Raw genomic sequence first — 12,430 nt, forward strand, 5'->3', positions numbered from 1 at the left:
GACGGACTTTGACGGACCAAAGATAAGGTTCGCTCTCAGAACGGCTGACGTTCTCCTATCTTGTCCTCCTCTCTTCGATTTCGGCACGATAAGAGCTCCATTGTTACAGTCCCTCTACAAAAGTTGTGTCCACCTCTCTACACATAGTTGACGCTGTCGATCGACGTGAATGGTTACGTCAGTTGTTCCCAAGTGCATGTAATAAATTTAAAATGTGCTGCACTTTGGAAATTTGCATGACTAATTATTATTTTCGTTGGAGTTTGGAAAGGGGTGGTAGATGGAGGATTTGGAAGAGCAAACGGTGTTCTTGCTCTTTCTTTGGTAATATTATTTCTGGTACATCTGTACTGAATTATTCATTATTGATAAAGTCATTAATTCTAGAACTCCTAGCGTTCATCCAGTACTATGACGAGAATGTTGACCGTGATGAAGCATACAGCACGGTCGAGAAATCATAGCATAGCACTTATGGAATATGGACCTCATGGCATAAAGTATGTTTGGACACAATATTCTAGTGGGCCTCATGGGGCCTTTTTATGAGCTGAGTGAGGTCTATTTTCGCTCACTAACCTACTCAATCATTATTGAAGTTGCTCAGTTCCAGAACTTCCAGTCACCAATCACATTTTGAATCAAAATTATTTGGAACCAAAACAAACCAGAAGAGAGCCTGAAAATTCTCGGTTTTATTTCCATTCTGTCTCCACAACAACAATAAATAATAATTTAATCACTCACCTTAGTTTTGTGGTTCCAAATTTCCTAATTATAATGTTTTTATTATTTTTATTGGATTTTCCAACCAAAATCTCTTTTATTTCTCAGTCAGTTAGATCTGTTTAATTGTCTTCCCTGTCTCCAAGGACCTAATAAAAATCTCAATTAATTGTCGTCATAATTAGAGCGAGATTTAAAATTAATTTATTTTATTATTTTTGTTTTAATTTTAGAACGAGAAAAGAAATACCTATGGAATTCTTTGCTTGAGTTTTCCTTGTTTATCTCCTGAGTTGACATTTAAGACATTGTTATTTCGCAATTAATAATCAACTGCTAACTCATGTTTGTGTAGATTTATTAGAAGAAAAAGAAAAGAAATAAAGGGTGTCCCAATAAGAAAGCAAGATTTGATTGTTTAATAAAACATAGTTCTTGGAGACAGACTATATCAAGTATAATTGGTAATCATGTCCCAAATATTGTTCCCCATTTAACATTTTTTCAACAGTTCCATACAAGGCCACGACAAGGGATAAATTCTAGGACTTGGAATCGAACTACCAAACACCAGATCCATCGCGCTGACCACTACGACACTGAGGTTGGTAATGAAATCAGCAATCAATCTCGAGCTACTTCTGGGGAACTACTTAACCACAAAGATAAAGAAGGAGAAGGACTATTTCAATTAGAAGAACAGGACCAAGGATCGCTTCTAAAAGGATGTTGATACTCCTGCTAATCCTGAGATTACGAGTGTTAACGCCGGATCATGATATATCGCAATCATCGTATGTTTATTCAAACTCAATAACTGAGGAGTAAATATCTAAATAAATAATGACACTTAAATGTCCCAAATATTGTTCCCCATTTAACATTTTTTGAACAGTTCCATACAAGGCCACGACAAGGGATAAATTTTAGGACTTGGAATCGAACTACCAAACACCAGATCCATCGCGCTGACCACTACGACAATCAATCTCTAGCTACTTCTGAGGAACTACTTAACCACAAAGATAACGAAGGAGAAGGACTATTTCAATTAGAAGAACAGGACCAAGGATCGCTTCTAAAAGGATGTTGAGAATCTGAACAAGATTATCCCTGAGGAAACTAAGGAAATAATAGAATCGAATGGAGTAGATAGAACATAGAACAGAATATACCTACCTTGTTTATCCTGCCAGATCTACGCGGTCTATTCCTATTCAAGGCTACGTCAAGGGATCAAGGGATGTTGAGAATCTGAACAAGATTATCCCTGAGGAAACTAAGGAAAGAATAGAATCGAATAGAGTAGATAGAACATAGAACAGAATATACCTACCTTGTTTATCCTGCCAGATCTACGCGGTCTATTCCTATTCAAGGCTACGTCAAGGGATCAACAAGGACCTCAACAAAGGCATCTCATGTTTAGTAGCACGCAACAGCTACTCCATATGGCAAAACGTCAAATTGAATCATTGAAATCCAATAAAAAAACCCAGAGTATAATAACAATAATTGATTTTTAATATATTTTTTTCACATCTACAAACAAGAAGTATATTTTTTCAGCCACTTATACAAATTATCCTTTCTTTGAAAGAAAGGTTTGCCATAAGATGAGATCAATGTAGTGTGAACCCCTTTTCCTTCAACTTCCATTTCAAGAAAGCAACCCTCGAGGGATTTTTCAGGTGGTAACCCTTTTATGAATCTTTTCTTTTTATGATGATTTTATCCTTTCTTTGAAAGAAATGTTTGCCATAAGGTGAGATCAATGTAGTGTGAACCCTTTTTCCTTCAACTTCCATTTCAAGAAAGCAACCCTCGAGGGATTTTTCAGGTGGTAACCCTTTTATGAATCTTTTCTTTTTATGATGATGATGTTTTTTATCTTGAAAGATAGCTTATGACACTTTAAAATTAATAGCATGGGAGTTAAAGAGTAATGTAATCGACATGAATAAATCACGATTAGATGTAGATTATCTCGTGATAATTCAGATCTTTCTTTCTTTTTCATATCCTCTCTTCGGTTGCTCATTTTCTCTGCCTCTTCCTTTAGTTTCTTCCTGTTTGTCTATCTGATCTCTCTCTCTCTCTCTCTCTCTCTCTCTCTTCCTGTCCGTCTGGATTTATCTCTTTGTCTACCAGTGCCAAGTGATTCAGACACTTGTCTTTGTCGTTGTATTTAGTTTGAGTAAGATCAAGTTGGTAATATTTTGACCGCTTTTTGGCGGTTTCCAGCTGTACAGACTAAACGGTTAGAGATATTGTAAAAAGTTACGACAGAAGAACAACAAGGAAAGTCGTGTGATGCTCACACCAGATTTTTCTCTGCTGTACCTAGCACACCTTTCTTTTTCTTCTTCTTGTAGTTCCTCTCCTATTGGAGGTTGAAAACCAACACCTCTAAAGGACACAAAATTAGAGGTGGAAAAAAAAGTAAAAAAAATCTTAGCAGAGCGTGGTTTCGATCCACGGACCTCTGGGTTATGGGCCCAGCACGCTTCCACTGCGCCACTCTGCTCTTTCCTGTCCGTCTGGATTTATCTCTTTGTCTACCAGTGCCAAGTGATTCAGACAGTTGTCGTTGTGTTTAGTTTGAGTAAGATCAAGTTGGTAATATTTTGACCGCTTTTTGGCGGTTTCCAGCTGTACTGACTAAATGGTTATCCTGTCCGCCTGGATTTATCTCTTTGTCTACCAGTGCCTAGTGATTCAGACACTTGTCGTTGTGTTTAGTTTGAGTAAGATCAAGTTGGTAATATTTTGACCGCTTTTTGGCGGTTTCCAGCTGTACTGACTAAATGGTTAGAGATATTGTAAAAAGTTACGACAGAAGAACAACAAGGAAAGTCGTGTGATGCTCACACCAGATTTTTCTCTGCTGTAGGTAGGAGTTAGGAGGTATCTCCATTCTTACATTTTGGTGTACACATGTTTCTCCAAAAAATGAGCCTTGCTCAAAACTTCTCCAAAATTACCCATTTACCTCTCTCTACCTTACTAGTAACTAGTATCTACCTCTACCTTTTGATTCCCAATCTATTGCAAAACACCTGAACTGATTAACAATGGATCTTATATCATCTGAACGAGAGAAAAAATAGTGCAAAAATAAACAAGTTTTTCAAACTATGGCAAAAAAAAACCTTTCAAGCAAAGCTTGGTCTTTTATTTTTTCTATGAATGGAGAGAAGGTTTTTGTGTGTTCTTTTTTTCCCTGTTTCTATTTAGGGCTGAATTCCCACGATCTCAATTTATTTTTAAGCCCCAATTTATAATTCCTTTTCTCTATTATGTATTATTTTGTTCACTTATTTTGATTGGGCCCTATGAATGGATGGTCTGAAACCAAGTTTTGCGCTTGTATTCCTTTTCTCTATTATGTATTATTTTGTTCACTTATTTTGATTGGGCCCTATGAATGGATGGTCTGAAACCAAGTTTTGCGCTTGTAGAAGGAGAGACAATAAGGCAGAGGTAAGACCAAGTGATGTAATTATGTACGAAAGTTTGGACGGTTCATTTATAATCAAATTTGACAATTTCATGGCGCACAGTGTAGGTAGTAGGTAGGTATTCGTATTTTAAGGCTATTTTAATGTAGGTAGGTACCTTTTTCTACTGTCGGCTAAGACTAAATAGGTACCCTAAATATTAATTATGTAGTCCTCTAATCCCAACAGTTTAATAGAAAGAATTGATGTTTTCCTGCCAACAAGTTCTAAATTACAAGGTAAAGGAACTTTTCAGTCTTATCTAACTTGAAGCTCAAGTTATGGTATGTCTCACTCGAAAAAAAATGGCAAAGGAAAATAGAGTAATAGAGGTAAGACCAAGTGATGTAATTATGTACGATAGTTTGGACGGTTCATTTATAATCAAATTTGACAAATTCATGGCGCACAGTGTAGGTAGTAGGTATTCGTATTTTAAAGCTATTTCAATGTAGATACCTTTTTCTACTGTCGGCTAAGACTAAATAGGTACCCTAAATATTAATTATGTAGTCCTCTAATCCCAACAGCTTAATAGAAAGGATTGATGTTTTCCTGCCCACAAGTTCTAAACTACAAGGTAAAGGATCTTTTCAGTCTTATCTAACTTGAAGCTCAAGTTATGGTATGTCTCACTCGAAAAAAATGGCATAAGGAAAATAAAAAGAGTGATGTACATACCTATTGGATCAAAAGCCACCAGAAACATCTATGCAATATGAACTGAATTTCCAACATTTTCCCCCTCTCTTGTGATTGCGATTTTAGAAAAGTGGTTTCTCGCTTCGCTCTGTCGTTTCACCGGTTGTCTGGTGAGCGCGTTCCATACGGCCGGTACTTAGCACTACATACAGGGTGTGATCGAAAGTCAAAACGAGAGGACATTTTTACATGGTTTTCACCAGAGGCAAGCAATCTGGTCGGCACGGGATTCACATATCCCTAATACGCCATCGGAGTGAGTGAGTTTCACCAGTGGCAGAGGTGACAGCACATTGAATGCACCAGTTCCCCACGGATCACTGAAGTTAAGCAACGTTGTGCATGGTTAGAACCTGGATTACTAAGAATCCCTAATACGCCATCGGAGTGAGTGAGTTTCACCAGTGGTAGAGGTGACAGCACATTGAATGCACCAGTTCCCCACGGATCACTGAAGTTAAGCAACGTTGTGCATGGTTAGAACCTGGATTACTAAGGACACAGAAAGTAAGTACCTGGATGGCTGACCATATGGGGAATCGCGTGCTGCTGGGTTCCCGGCCCCACTCAGGCTGGGTGAGGTTAAATGGAGGAGATGGATAGCTTGTTGCCGAATGATTGGTAAAACCTCCATCACGAAAAGACCTTTAGTAAATCAGTAGGCACTAAGGTAGGCAGTCAGTGTTATATTGGAACTTGTGCTCCACATCAAGAATTCACTTAACTCCATACACAAAAAGTCCACTTTGAGGCTTAGTAGCTTGTTGTCGAATGATGGGTAAAACCTCCGTCACGGGAAGACCTTTAGTAAATCAGTAGGCACTTAGGTAGGCAGTCAGTGTTATATTGGAACTTGTGCTCCACATCAAGAATTCACTTAACTCCATACACAAAAAGTCCACTTTGAGGTTTAGTTATAGGGGCAAAGAGTCCCAAAAGATGGGTTAAGCTTATACGAATCCACATGAAGAATTGAACACGGACCACCCTGTACATTTTGCACGGTACATAAAATCAAGTGTGTGCCTCGCACGGTTCATATTTATTTCACTCCACAAAGATCGCTAATGACATTTTATTTATTAATATCGATTCTAAACCTCATATTTATACGTCTGAGGCTAGAAAAAAACCAGTAAACCAGTCGCTTTAAATGAAACATTGTAGCTTTTGTGGCTAATCCTGTTCTCGGTCAGGTCTGCTGCTGAAAGAAGAATGTTATTAGAGAATGGTTTTGAACAATGAAAACAACGTTCCAAGATCCAAGGCTTTAGCCAGTCTAGTCAGCTTGGAGGGTAGCCTGGGTAACGCTAGGTGGCGGGTTTGCTTTCCGCCCCGGGCGGATTTTATTCTGAACGGATAAAGCTCGTTCTCGGAATGCCTGGCTTTCTTCTATACTATTTCCCTTCTCTCTTCACTTGAGGGACGATAAGACCTTAGCAGTTACAGTTCCCTCTATCAAATGTCTTAATTGCCTCTGCGAAGCGGAGGGGGGGGGTGGCCCGGGCATTCAAGGACCCTGCAGGGACCAGGGTCCCTAAATGCCTGTATTTCGGAACATCCTGAGAATTTTATCAACTTTATTCCAGAATTTGACTACATTACAGTAGCAGCCACTGCTGGGGGGTAAAGGAACTCCGCAGAGTATTTAGTCCAATTCGAGCAGTATAAGTAAGCACTATTATCTTTTTACCACAGTAACCGTACCAGTCCAAAAAAAAGCAATAATAATACTTAAAACGAAAATTGACCTTTCTTTTTTCCTATCCATCACGAAATCCGGGCGTGCTAAGTGCATCACACACATAACACAACAAAGAAACAAAACAAACAGCCTTTAGTCTGACGTCTAATAGGAAATCCGCATCAAAAAACTCACTCTCTGACCATGCAATTCCGCAATTGGCGAACTGCGCACATCAACACAAACTTAACTAAACGTCAAAATATCATTAACATTTGGCAAAAAAAAAAAAAAATCTCTTTTTTTCTCAATTTGATAAAAAAAAAACAATTTGATTAAAATCAATGATTAGGTCATCAAAATTTATTTTCTACAATCATCATCAGATCACACATCCAAATGCGCGCAAAAACCGTGATTTAGGAATTTGCAAAAAAAAAAAGAGAGGAGAGATGAAGAGAGATAAAGGTGGCTTATTATCGCTCCTTGATAAGTTTTGTTTTGGATCCTTTCCCTCTTTCCCCTCTGCTCCTCATCTATTACCATTCCTCTACACCCCCTCCCCCTTTAATACAATGTAATCGCCTAATGGCCCATGTCCCAGGTTTCTCAAGGTCAGGGCCCGTCTCTTAATCAATCACCCAATTCACTACCCACACCGTTGGCAATATTCCCAAGTTGGGCTCCAACATTGTTTTTTTTTTTTTTTCCACATTTTTTTTTTTTTTTTTTAATTTGCACTCTAAGCAACAAAGGCCATGTGTGTGTTTTTGAATTAATGAAAATTTCATTGATTCCACCACTTCTCATTCCTTTGTAAATATTCCCTCTACATATGGATTATTGGTAAACAGAAATTAAAAATCTGCCTGTCTCTGTACGGCAGAGGCTGAGTGATTATTGAGCCTAATAAATGAGATTTGATAAGTCAGGTAAAAGGCAATTCAAGGTTCTTTCAGACGGATTTTGTTTATGATGTGACATTGTAGCACCCAACGAAAATCACCCTAATTTACCTGAAAGCGATCTAAAGTGGAAGGTGAAGTTCCTAAGAAACTCGAACTGGAAAGCGATCTGAGCTGGAAGGCGAAAAACTCGAGCTCCTTTCGGTCGTTTTCAGTCAAAAGTTTGGCCCGGAACAGCCGATATTTGGCTCCGATTAACGGTCAAACCGTTAGGCCAGTATCAGGTAGACCTGACAGGTACACCTGATCGGCCATATCTGTCAGATCTACCTGACAGTGAGTGGCTAAGGGGCAAAAGCACCTGAAGAAGAAGCCTTATCTCTCCAGTCTCCATTGGCGAACAAGAATGTCTAAATTTAACACCTGTACTGAGTTGGGTCACTACGGTCTATTTCGAGCAACCCTGTAGCCTTATATCACGCACAACTGTGATGGGCAAGTTAATTAGTTAATCAATTAAGGTTACAAATTAATTCGATTTGTTATCAACAAAAATGTCTTTTCTAATTTTGGCTATATCAATTTCGTATGGTGTCATGACCTGAAAAATAGACCTGACAGGTACACCTGATCGGCCATATCTGTCAGATCTACCTGACAGTGAGTGGCTACGGGGCAAAACCACCTGAAGAAGAAGCCTTATCTATCCAGTCTCCATTGGCGAACAAGAATGTCTAAATTTAACACCTGTACTGAGTTGGGTCACTAAAGTCTATTTCGAGCAACCCTGTAGCCTTATATCACGCACAACTGTGATGGGCAAGTTAATTAGTTAATCAATTAGGGTTACAAATTAATTCGATTTGTTATCAACAAAAATGTCTTTTCTAATTTTGGCTATATCAATTTTGTATGGTGTCATGACCTGAAAATATGACGTTCAATTCAATTTCTTTCATTTTTTGCAACTACCGAATAATCAATCGAATGATGAATTCTCTGTGGTAAAGCAGGTTTTTCACAACTTCCTTTTGGGGATATCACAGCATTACTAAGTGCCCTCCTTTGCAATCATTTTCCATGTTTCAATAATTTTTTTAAACTGGTAATGCCACCACTGATCGCTACTTGATTGGAGTAGTTATTCAATTGTCCTCACAACTCAGCCTTGTAAAAACATGATAAGAGAAAATAAATGACTAAAAAAATCTAAATTAAATCAAATAATCACACCAAACATTTCAAGGAATTTAAAAATTCCTCACCATTTCACGCTCATTAACAACCACCATTAAGATTAAGGCGACCCTCTCTCCCTTATCTTTGTAGTAAAGGGACTTTTCAGACATAATATGATTCTTCTAATCTTCTATCCTAAGGAAAGTGTCTGGGCGCAGAAAACACAAGTGGGACTCGAACTCTAATCTAATGAGCTAATTTCTCAAAAAATGTACTCCACCTACATACATATCTGTTTAAGTTACGGTGAAGGAAGAAATGAACAAACAACCAAACATAAAGTGAAGTTTTTTTACCAATAGTACTTATGGTCTTATCTCTTATAAAGTCTTCATTGAAGGTAAAATAAATGACAAATCCTGCCGTTAAAACCCACAGCTCACTTTGTTCAATCAGGGTCACTTCAATTTTCTATTACCTTTGCGAGATCTCCAGCGAGTTGAATCGCTCACTAATCGTCTCTGAGTCTTACCGAAGGATTATACTGAATCGTTTAAGCGAGATGAGAAGAAAGGTATTTAAAGCATACGAGTGGATGCAAGGGAAATTTCAGGCTGGTATCCTCCTTGTTTAAAGTCTCCCAGCCAGTCTTGCATAAAGCATGCTGCGCCTGATAAAAACCCTCCGTGTACACCTATCTTGAAGAGCAACTTAAGGTAGAAACACACTACCACCAAGTCACGTCACGTGAGCTCATGGGGAGTCAGAAAGATGTACCTAGTTCAAAGTTTTCCCATAATATTATAGGTGTCTCGTCCAGGACAGCCACACTACTAGTCATAGTCAAGTGAGCTCACATGAGGGTAGTGTGGCTATCATGATCATGAACGAAATTATCTACAATATTATGGGAAAACTTTGAACGTCTTTCTGACTCCCCATGAGCTCACGTGACGTGATGGTAGTGTGTTTCTGCAATATTATGGGAAAACTTTGAACGTCTTTCTGACTCCCCATGAGCTCACGTGACGTGATGGTAGTGTGTTTCTGCCTTTATCTTCTCTTTGTTTTCCAAGCTCTAATAACTATTTGTTCCTTCTCATTGATTGGCACCTACATAAATAACCACCTGACAGCTCAGGAAACTTTCAGCACAGATAAGAACGCCAGGTTGTGCCACCTCCGGTTGAGCAATAATTTTCAGACCCGTTTTGTCAAATATGACAAGGAGACACAATTTGTGCACAAAGATAGCACCGCGGTGATACCCTCTCGTCCGTCTTCGCGAAAATTGAAGATACTCTTCGCTTCTTCAAGCGCCAAAAACATTACTTTCCTAGGACACTCTTTAAGCGCTAGGTCACGAGACTAATTTCCGCCCGGGCCAAACTTTATCCTGACCAGAGATGGTTCGTTCCCGGAACAGCTGTCTTTCCGCTATCCTGCCCTCTTGCTCTCTTCGAATTCAGGCCGATAAAATCTCTGTTTTTACAGTTTTCTCTATCAAACCTCAGCAAATCAACGGGTTTAATATCGCACCGATTTCCCGGGTGACAATGAGATACAGTCCTCTGTAGCAAACCTCACCAAGTCCTCTGAGATGGCGATAAATTCCTGTAGCAGATCTGAAGAAGTGTGTCATCTTCAATGATTCAATGATATACCTAACATAAACTTCTTGAGGATTTTATAGAGTGGAAAATCGCAAAACTTGTGTGTGTCGTGCGTGTTATCGGCGCAAAATTTCTCCGAAACTTTTCCCTCACACAAGGTGTGAGGTGTGACGTCACACGTCACGTGAGTGGGCGTGACGTCAGACGCGTGTCAACACTAACAACTTGTGTTTGAACGGTAGAGGCAGATTTATAGAGTTTACAGCAATGTGTCTCGTCTTTACGACTTTTCCCCCGTTTCAATGTGAGATGTCTAAATCCTTCTTCAAAGTCTGTAAATTTGACGGACGGAAAAGAAAGTTACGAGTATGAATCCTCTGCTTGCTTTGTCCTACAGGTTCCTTTTTGAAACGTTTCAATAGGTTTGATAGAGAGAACTGTAACTGCTAAGTATAGGAGAAAGCCAGCCGTCCCGAGAGTGAACATTATGCGTTCTGGATAAAATCCACCCTGGGCGAAGACAGACCTTCCAAGCTCACTAGGCTGGCAAATTCAAATCGGTATCCTTTGAATTTTCGTGAAAATTTGGTCCGGCCAAAGTGGAGGTCCACTAAAGATCAATCTCTCTTGCAGGTAGACCATAGATCACCACTGGTTCATCATATGAAACATCAGTTTGAGTTTTGAAATCGTCACTGATTTTGACACTTCAGGTTCAGGCGAACCAGAACTCATTCAGAAACAGAAAGCCAAGTGTCAAAGTTGACTCAGAAATTAAGTGAATCAACTGCGGTATTCATAGACACAACACATGGATAGTTTCAATAGCAAAACGGAATACGGTATTCATAGACCGCTCCTATAGTAAACGGTCAGATAGCAGTTGCCTTTTAGAATGACCTTTTCATGGATGAAGAACCACTGAGAACCAGGATAACATGTGTACATTACAAATTACAACTCGATGGAGACACCAAACAAGGAACACTAGTTTCAATGAGCGATTCTCAGCCTATAATCTTTATTTACGAATGTATATATGTAGACAAGCAGCAACATGGGCGGTTGGGCAGATACAGCCCTTTGGTTTTGGGGGGCACCTACTGAAGACTGAAGAGGATCACTGGCAAGGCCTAAAGTTCGCCTGAGCGCTGACCTTCTCAGATTGGTAAAAGAGAGAGATTATTTGAAGTTGAAGCAAATTTTATCTAAGTTTCCAGATTGTAATAATAATGAACCCATGTTGGCCTACAGTTTCTTGTTGAATGTGTTGATTGTTGAGCCACTTGTTTCATACCAGTGCCAAAATGATCATTGTACCCAGAATCAAAGTTCGCCTGAGCGCTGACCTTCTCAGATTGGTAAAAGAGAGAGATTATTTGAAGTTGAAGCAAATTTTATCTAAGTTTCCAGATTTGAAGCAAATTTCAATATCGTCTATTAGATAAAATAAATAAATCAGCAAATAACATTACCTGTCTTGAGATACATAAATTCTTCAGGAATTTTTCTGGCCATTCGGTCAATGAGATACAATTCATGAAGTTGCCGTTCTTACTCTTTGAGATTGGTAAAAGAGAGATTATTTGAAGTTGAAGCAAATTTCATCTAAGTTTCCAGATTTGAAGCAAATTTTAATATCATCTATTAGATAAAATAAATAAATCAGTAAGTAAATAACATTACTGTCTTGAGATACATAAATTCTTCAGGAATTTTTCTGGCCATTCGGTCAATGAGATACAATTCATGAAGTTGCCGTTCTTACTGTTTTACAGTCTGCTTTTTTTTGTCATTTGAACATGTGAGCACAACATTCCAATGGAGAGAGAGAGAGGCAGAGAGAGGTAGAGCTCGACCAAGATTTGCTAATGATTCAATCACAACGTCGATAAATTAATTAGTTAGGAAAAAATAAAAACGAGATATGTCTAATTGGGTATTTGAAATACGTATAATAATTAATTAATCGATAATAAAACGGTAAGTAGCTTGGACTGGAATGTACAGTAAGCCGTGCATTCCTCACGAGGAGTGTGCCATATGCTTTCATGTCAGGCTCCGGAGTATCATAACATGAAGTCCTACCAGTTATCCAGATGCTTAGTGCGCGGTCACAAC

The 12,430-nt window shown here is 38.8% G+C and overlaps 1 non-coding gene across 1 annotated transcript; it reads right to left on the bottom strand.

Moving 5' to 3' along the window:
- Window positions 1-3,181: 3,181 nt before the first annotated feature.
- Trnam-cau lies at window positions 3,182-3,253 on the bottom strand. The gene has a single exon. It is a non-coding gene; the product is annotated as a tRNA-Met (tRNA).
- Window positions 3,254-12,430: the final 9,177 nt, after the last annotated feature.

This window comes from Diaphorina citri, unplaced genomic scaffold, assembly GCF_000475195.1.
Source record: "Diaphorina citri unplaced genomic scaffold, Diaci psyllid genome assembly version 1.1 scaffold242, whole genome shotgun sequence".
NCBI classification, from domain to species: domain Eukaryota; kingdom Metazoa; phylum Arthropoda; class Insecta; order Hemiptera; family Psyllidae; genus Diaphorina; species Diaphorina citri.